Below are 9,083 nucleotides of genomic sequence, written 5' to 3'. Positions count from 1 at the left end.
ACTTACCGCTTACCTTTGCACTTGCCATTCCCTCTGCCCGGAATTCTCTCCCTTCCCTTTCATCCCTCCCTCTGTGCCTAGCTCCGACGGCCGATGGCCGACCCTCCACCTCCTCCCAGACCTGGAGAGATTAGGTCCCTTCCCCTCCTCACCCCGCGTACTTCTCGTGTTTTCTTTTAACTCCCCTCACCGCCTGGAATTACTGTTTGAGTTATTCGCCCTGTCTTTATTGTCTTGGGCTCCCCTCCCCCTCTCCCCCCCCCACACCGGAAACGGAGCCCCTGGGGACCCAGGCCGAGTTTTTCGGAGTCTCCTTTGTCCCCGCTGCGCCTCGAACCCAGGTCCTGGTAGCCGCTGAGGCTGCACAATCATTACCTGCTGAGCGCTTGAAATTGTGTGAGCTGCAGGATCCTCCCGGCCTCCTCCCCTCTGGGGTCCCTTTATCTCCAAGCACTCTTGCGCCCGGGACTGAAGACCCCGGTCCCCTACCCCACCCACCCTTCCCCATCAGCCGCTGGCTTGGCCTTGTCTGAGGCCCCACCTTGCAGGCAGGTCCCCTCTGAGGCTCCTCACCAGACAGCTTCCTTTCTTCCCTGCCTGCATCCCCTCATCCCGCAAGCATACTGAGCTGCTCAGGGCCCAGCACATCCGGGCATGGACGCAGCCGATGTGGAAGATACCTCGAGAACTTAAGTGAATTACCGCTTTTCAGAACCTCCATCTCTTCCTCGGCAAACAAGGCAGCAAAATACTCACCCAGAGTGCGAGTGAGGCCAGGGGTACAAGTTCAACCTTGCCTCCCTCCCCTTCTGGGGCCGCCCCAAGGAGGCAAATCCAGAAGCTGGGAGTTCCCGGATGATGGGTTAGATGGAGGGTCACCATGGGGGTTTGGGATGGAAGGTAAAGGGCTGAGTTGGGGAGACAAGGGTTTTGGGGGTGGCGGGGTGGGGGGCAGTCTGGCTAAGCCTCACCTGGGGACAGGAGAAAGCTCCAGGATTGGTAAAGATTAACCTGGTCTTCTAGAGGTTTCTGGAGCGGAGATGGTTCTGCCATGCAGCCTTTTGGGGGCTTTTAGGCAAGATGGCAGCCTGAGGGGCCCCATGGGTGGGGAAGAAAGGCCAGAGGCCACAAGAGAGAGGCCAGAGGCAGAAGAAGTACAAGCCTTCGGGTCAGAGCCATTCATGCTTCTCAGGCCCTTCTGCCCACCTGTCAATCAAGGCACCTCGAAAGGCCCCTCCACCTGCCCTTTGTCCATTAACTCCTTCCTTCAACGAAGGCTTGTGGAGTGCTTCCTCGGCGCCAGGCAGGGTGGGCTTCACGGGCGGGCGGCCTGTGTGGACCCCCAGGCCCCCACGCTCCAAAGGGCCTCACGCTCGGCTTTAATGTTCTGCTGCTTCTGTGTTGCAGTTCTTCCTCATCTATGAACAAAGGGCCCCCCGTTTCATCTTGCACTGGACCCCACGAATTACGTGGTCCATCCCAGTGCCAAGCACAGTGCTGGGCAGGAGGGTTCAACAGAGAGCGAGCCCGCACGGCAGCCTCCATCACAAAGGTGGCTTTCAGCCCAGAGGAGATGAAGGAGGAACCTTCACCAGGATTAGAGGTGGGAGGGGTGGCATGCTGTCCCCTGATTCTCCGGGAGGGATGGGGCGCTCTCAGCCTCAGGCAGGCAGCACAGGGAATGCAGGAGGGTTGGGGAGCGAAGAGCTGAACGGGAATCGCGGTGGGTAGGAAGCTAATACAGGGGCCTGAGGAGGCCGTCAGAGGGGTGCTGCCTGGCCCCCCGCGTCCACTGGTGAGGGCCCTACCTTCCATCATCTTGTGATAAGCCACGGAGCTGAGCCAACAGGATGAGCTAGTGGGAAAGGGGTCTCCTGGATCCCGGAAGGAGGAGGAAGGGCCAGCTTTGCGGGGCAAAGCATCCCGGGCGGAGTGACGAGCAGGTGTGCAGGCTGCACAGAGCAAGGAACAGACAGACGCCGGGCTTTGTTGCCCCTGAGCTCGCTTCCGACGCCATCGGGGATGAAGGAGGTTCCTTTCTTCCGGAGTCCTCTGCTGCAGCCCTGTCTGCCTTTTAATCCACTCTCAAGGGTTTTAGGGGGGATTTTGACCAGCAAGGGAGGCAGGGGGTAGGGGCAGCAGGTATTGGTGCTACCGATTTACATATGAAAACAATTGATTGGTCAATTACCCTGCCCCCCTCCCCCAACCACAGAAAGGCCCTGAAGCAACAATTATGGGTCACCTGTCTGTGCATCCCATCTGAGCCCACTGGAGCCTGGCACACAGCAGGCGCTCAGTAAGTACCCAGTGAATGAATAGTAATAAACACAGCCAATACCTAGAAAGCTCACTAGACTGAGGACTGACCGTGCAGGCGCCAGGGTGAGGGGTCTCCCAGACCCCTCGCCCCGAGACCCTTCCATCTTTTCTCATGCAAGATGAAGAGAAAACATGCTCTTCATATCCAAGACCTGGGCAAAGATAAGGTTCTCTCTGAATTCCCGCAACCTGATTGAGCTTCGTCTTTCCTGTGCTCCGTGCTGGCCGGGGGGAGGAGGGGGGTCTTTATTTTCCCTGCTTCCTCTCCCACAGGAGTCCCCAGCACTGCACCAGGCCCTTAGTGAAAATGCTTGCGTGACAAATGAATGAACGAACGAATGAATGAATGAATGAACGAACGAACGAATGAATGAATGAATGCAAACACACAGGCGAGAAATATCTGGCTGGGAATACATGGGATGCTGGTCTGAGCTGAGGACACCAGAAAAGTCTTGGAGATTGTTTAGAGGAAGTCGGGGAGAGGGGAGCCAGCCGCCTGGCCCTGGGAGCCTATCTGTCTGGTTCCACACCCCAGCTCTGCCACTTGGCCTTGTGTCTCAGAGATTTAAGCTCCCTGTGCCTCAATTGCCCCATCTGTATAATGGAAAGCTATTCACGCCCACTTCCTAAGGTCACTTGCCTTCTACGGTTCCCAGGAGGATTTGAAAATTAATTCAATTCATGTAAAGTGCTGTGCAAGGTGCCTGGGGCAGAGAGAAAGCATTTCATGTCTGTTACCATCTGGTTGAAAAGGAAAATATGTTAACAGGAAAGCCTACTAAGTTAAAAATAACAACGCATTTCCAGGGCACCTGGGTGGCTCAGTAGGTTAGGTGGCCGACTTTGGCTCAGGTCATGATCTCGTGGTTCCTGAGTTCGAGCCCCGCGTCGGGCTCTGTGCTGACAGCTCAGAGCCTGGAGCTGCTTTGGATTCTGTGTCTCCCTCTCTCTCTGCCCCTCCCCTGCTTGCACTCTGTCTTTCTCAAATATAAACGAACACTAGAAAAAAATTAAACAACAACAACACAATTCTTCATGCTGGCCTGGTTTGGGGCCAAGCAGAGAAAAGTCCATGTCTCCTGATTATAAGAGGGCGAGAGCAGGGGTGAGGGGTGAGAGCAGAGCAGGATAACGGTAGCAGTGCTTGCTTTCTGACCCCCTCGTTGTCCCCCAGCAGCCCTCCGGTGGGTGCCATCAGGGCCCAGGAGCTTCCCCGGGGCCTATCTCATTTCCCAGCAGCCGGTGCCCCGGCCCCCACCCCCCACCACCAGGTGTGGCTCCCCGAGCTGGACTCCGGGCCGTAACCCGATCTGCCCTGGTCTGCTCCGCACCTGGGGCCCCCTGCGCCTGGCGGAGAGACAGCCCGGAAACGCGAGGGCTATCACCGCGACTGGCCCCCGGCCCCAGCGTCCACACCCCGCTCTCGCCCGGCTCTCAGCACTGAGCAAGTTTTCATCTTGCCGGTGCGATTTTGACCAAGTCAGCATGTGTCTCGGAGGCAATTAAAAAGAAAAGAATCCTGCTGCCGCTCACACTCAGCAGAAGGCAGGGACCCCATCCTCCTGGCAGAGCTCTGTTCCACCTGCCCAGGAGGAAGGTCAGCGGGTCTGGGGGCGCCTCGGGGGCACCCTCCCCCCCACCAGGCGGTCTAGGAGCTGTCCCCTCGGCCTGCCCACCTGGCCAAGGCCTCATGACCCGGACCTGGGACACCCGCAGGGAAGAGGGGGGCCGAGAGCCTCCCCACGCACAGGCTTTAACATCCTCGTGTGCAGACCCTTGCGTGCGTGTGGACTTACCCTGGAGGTGAAAGGACTTCAGCGCACCTGTAGTGACGTGGTTTTCCATGCAGAGCTTTCATTGCGCTGGAGAAACAGTCTCAAGCTCGCTTACTCTGGGCCTTTGTTTACACAAATTTTTATTTTTATTTTTTAAGAGTTTTTAATGTTTATATTTATTTTTGAGACAGAGAGACAGAGCATGAGTGGGGGAGGGGCAGAGAGAGAGGGAGACACAGGATCTGAAGCAGCTCCAGGCTCTGAGCTGTCAGCACAGAGCCCGACACGGGGCTCGAACTCATGAACCATGAGATCATGACCTGAGCTGAAGTCGGACACTCAACCGACCGAGCCCCCCAGGCGCCCCTGCACAAATGTTTAAACAGAGGAGTAAAATACGAAACAGCTTCTATCAGTCGTGAATACATGGGGCAGTAGCCATAGTTGCAAATGGAAAACACACACACACACACACATACACACACACACACACACTCCAGAGAACGCTGATGCTCAAGGTAGATTTATTTATCAGGGTCTCTTCCAAACAGCCAGAAGAAAGTTCTGGTTTTTTTATTTTTATTACTAGCGTGACTGTTATTTCTTCCTCGATTGAAGGAACTGGTTATGAGCATCTATTATTCTTCGTTGATCTTCAGAAGGAGCCCTCCCCTCCTTCCCAGATGGGAACGGGAGCCGCTGACCAGACAGGAGCAAGGCACCTGCTACCCCCTTCACTGCCTAAGCCCACGTCACCCTCCAACACTCAGACCACAGAGAAGTAGACCGAGATTCTGAGAGTGACGTGCCCAGGGTCAGGCTGCGCATCGGTGATGAAACCATTATCCAAAGCTGCATTCTATCTACACCGCCCAGGCTTCTAAGCACCTGGTGGTTTAGTGATCTGGGAGCAGATCATTTCCCCCCCTTGCTTGATCCAAAAGCAACCCTTCTCCATCCTATCTGTGCTCACGAATTCCCGGGGGGCTGTCAAAGTACGGATGCCCACACCACTGGTCCGAGTGGGCCCTGAGATTCTGCATTTGACTCAGTACCTTAGGGGGTGCCCAGGTTCCTGGTCCGCAGACTACATGCTGAGGAGCAAAGCTCTACATTTCTGAAGTTAGAACTAGCGTTCCTCCTCTCGCACCGAAGCAGATCACACACGAGACAAACACAACAGAATCAAAGGACACGGGGCCCAGACGGAGCAGGGAGGGCTGGGGAGAGGGTGAACTGAAAACCACATCTCTGTGGGGGATGCGGGGGGGGGCGTGCCATCCAGGAATTGTGTTCTACCGTTCCCACATAAAGCTAACTTTCCGAGAATTCTAACGTTCCCACGTAAAGCTAACTTTCAAGAGAAGCTGAAAATCTGTTTTGTGGTGACACCTTTCAGTGCGTATGGGCAACTAACTCAATTTGTGTTTCAACTGTCAGACCAAAGAAGACCCATCTACCAGCCAGATGCTGGGCTCCAGTTTGCCTCCGGCCTTATACAGGGCTCTGCTGGGTTTGGAGGGTGTAGGCAGCCTCCCTGCCCCCCAGACCAAAGGACCCCAAGGCCTGTGCATTTCAAAGCAGCCCCTTTTAACTCACTCTTCAAGGAACATTCTGTGAGAAGACCCTAACCCTCTCCAGATTCCCCTTCCCACGGACAAACCCCTGCTATTTGGCCTGAGCAACAGATCTGTCCCTATACTCACCCTCCCCTCGAAACCCCCTCTCCACCAGCTCGGAAAATTCCCCCACAAACATCAAAATCCAGAATTCTTTCTTCAGGACCCAAAGCCTTCACTGCCATTGCCTCCAAGCATCTCCCTCCTCCACTCCATTTCTGAGTCCTCCCCTGGGTTCAGGGAATCTCCTATCTTGGGAAGCAGATGTCTCCCCAGATCACAGATGCCCTGTCCCAGCCTGCTTTGCGACCAGAACATGTGACCAAATCCCAGCCAGTCAGACGCTGCTAGCCTGTGCCTGGACCATTCTGCAGAATCACTTGGGGCCATGTTTCCCCTTGCAGACCCAGCCCCAACCTGGTTCCCTGGCTTTCCTGGAACTTCTGTGAGCCCCCCAAGACCCTCTGGTGACCTCCTCTCCTGCACCAGCCAGCTGTCGATGGTCTCTTGCCTGCAGCTACGCAGCCTGCAGGATACAGCGCCAGGGAGCTGGGAGGGGCCAGAGAAATCATGACAATCTCAAGTTTACAGACCTTTTTTTCAGCAGCTGAAACTTTGATCAAGGAAGATTTTCACATATGCTCAACACAGAAAACAGAAACAGAGCGACTCTGGTTAAACAGAGCAAGAAAGGGGGCGCCTGGGTGGCTTAGTCGGTTAAGCGTCCGACTTTCGCTTAGATCATGATCTCGCGGTTCGTGGGTTCGAGCCCCGCGTCGGGCTCTGTGCTGACTGCCAGCTCAGAGCCTGGAGCCTGTTTCAGAGTCTGTGACTCCCTCTCTCTCTGACCCTCCCCTGCTCACGCTGTCTCTCTCTCCTAGAAATAAATAAAACATTAAAAAAATTTAAAAAAAAAACAGCAAGAAAGGTGGCTATAATTGCTGTAATTCACAAATAAAAATGTAGGATGCCTAGTTAAATTTGAATTTCAGATAAATAATGAATGATTTTTTTAATGTTTTATTTATTTTTGAGAGACAGAGCGTGAGCAGGGGAGGGCAGAGAGAGAGGGAGACACAGAATCTGAAGCAGCTCCAGGCTCTGAGCTGTCAGCACGGAGCCCGACGCGGGGCCCGAAAAAACGAACCGTGAGATCATGACCTGAGCTGAAGCCGGACGCTTTACCGACTGAGCCACCCGGGAGCTCCAATAATGAATGATTTTTAGTCTAAGCATGTCCCATGCTTTATTTGAGACAGACTAGAAATTTATTTCTTTGTTTATTGAAAAAGATCGTTTGAGCGTTGAAGCCACTGTGTACTGAGTTTCAGTCGGTTACAACCCAAATCCTACAAATGTGTGGCTCACGTCCTTCATCTTGAAGATAGAGAAACTGAGACCCAGAGAAAAAGCATGGGGCCCAAAGTCTCCCAGTGAGTCAGGATGGAGCTGTCATTCAAATCTGGGGTCCTGGCTCCCAGGGTCCTGGGGAGTCTTCACTATCCCATGTTATACAGCAATCCATGTCTGTTTCTTCTTCCTTCTCTGGCCTCCCTCACTGTGTTCCTGCCCATTATTTTATTTTTTAAAATTATTTTAATGTTTATTTATTTTTGAGACAGACCAAGACACAGCATGAGTGGGAGAGGAGCAGAGAGAGAGGGAGATACAGAATCTGAAGACAGGCTCCAGGCTCCGAGCTGTCAGCACAGAGCCCAACGTGGGGCTCGAACCCACGAACCATGAGATCATGACCTGAGCCAAAGTCTGATGCTTCATTGACTGAGCCACCCAGGCGCTCTCCATTATTTTTTTTTTTATATAAAAAGTATTCTTTCTTCCACTTTAGGTTTTATTTTATCTTTATTGCCTCCCTCTTAGTCAACCCTCACTCTAAATAGGTTAGTCCTGATTCATGTGAAAACATAGTTGGGGAAGACGAACAGATTTGAGCTTAGGTTACATATGACGCAAAGAATAGTGAGGGTCCACACTGATGACACAGGCTATCTGGTGTTGGGTGCATCGCAGAGTATCTTGAATCTTCCAACAACCTGAAATTAGATGCCCTGTCTCCCATTTAGCAGATGAAGATATCAAAGGCACAGAAGTCAAAGAGCTTGGTCAGGACAAAGGGCAATGCCAGCATTCACACCCTGGGCCAACAGAGTCTGACTCCCTTCTGTCTTCCAGCCACACCTTTCCATAAAGCCAGCCACAACTTTTATTTCCACGGCTCACATGATGACTGACCGCTGAGTAAGGCTGCCAGGTTTAGCACATAAAAATACAGGACACCCAGTTAAATTTGAATTTCCGATAAACAATGACTAATCTTTAAATATAAGTCTGTCCCAAAGTGTGTGGGACATACTTATACATCCTTACCACCACCTGAAATATCACAGAGCCACATGTTTATCAGTTGCTCGTCTCTTCTCTACTGGGAACGAAGGCATGGATTTTGGTCTGATCCGTTCAGTACCATAAGCAGAGCCCAGAAAGTGTCCTGCATACGGTGCGTGACCGACAAATACCTGCTCAGTGAGTGAGCGAACTCCCTGACATCTTGTTGCTGTCTGGAACACCACCTGACTCTGAATCAGGAGCTGGGATTGTCCCTGAAAGCTGTGCCTGAGGTACTGAGTGACAGTAGGCATGTCCCTGAGAGGCTCCTCACAGAACCCAGTGTTCCTGGGGCGATCGGGTGACAAAATGGCCTTGACAGTTGGATATAGACTAGAATGACCATGTGCTCTGGTGTTCAAGTGTGACCAGGGTGAGGCTCTCTGCAGAGGCGAGGCTCTCTGCAGGGGCGAGGCTCTCTGCAGAGGCGAGGTCTGAGACGCCAGGCACGTGCCGAACAGGGACAGGGTGTCCCCGGTAGAGTCAATGCCAAGTACAGAGCCCCTGGGGTGGATCCCAAGACTCCTTCTACTCCATTTTTCCTGGGGCCTGTTGGGTCCCTGTGCCCAGATCCCACCAGACACGGGCGTCCGTCTGACCCTGTCACGTTCTTGGGGTGGCCCGAGTGGGTGCTTAACTCTTACAGCCAGAAGAAGTCAGCCCAGACCCTGCAGCCTGGGCCCCTGTACCAGAGCGGAGTCCAGACACGGGTCCCTCCTGGTCCAAAGCCCAGCATCCCCGACGGCCAGACCCATCCCCGGCCGCCTTTGAAGAGTGCGCTCCCAGGAAGCTATCTGCGGTTGCAAAACCAGTAGGCGTGATGTTCCCAGACATCAAAGAGGCTGCAAAGATTGCAGTCACCTCAGACCCAGCTCCCTTCCTGCAGCTGCTGGGTAGACACCCAGTCTGAGGAGGGTTTTCCTTCAGGGCTCCCGGGAACCGCAGGAAGCATCGGCTC

Source organism: Crocuta crocuta, unplaced genomic scaffold (assembly GCF_008692635.1).
Source record: "Crocuta crocuta isolate KB4526 unplaced genomic scaffold, BGI_CrCroc_1.0 scaffold27, whole genome shotgun sequence".
In the NCBI taxonomy this organism is placed as follows: Eukaryota; Metazoa; Chordata; class Mammalia; order Carnivora; family Hyaenidae; genus Crocuta; species Crocuta crocuta.
The sequence above is the reverse complement of the archived record's forward strand: the minus strand, read 5'-3'. Positions refer to the sequence as shown.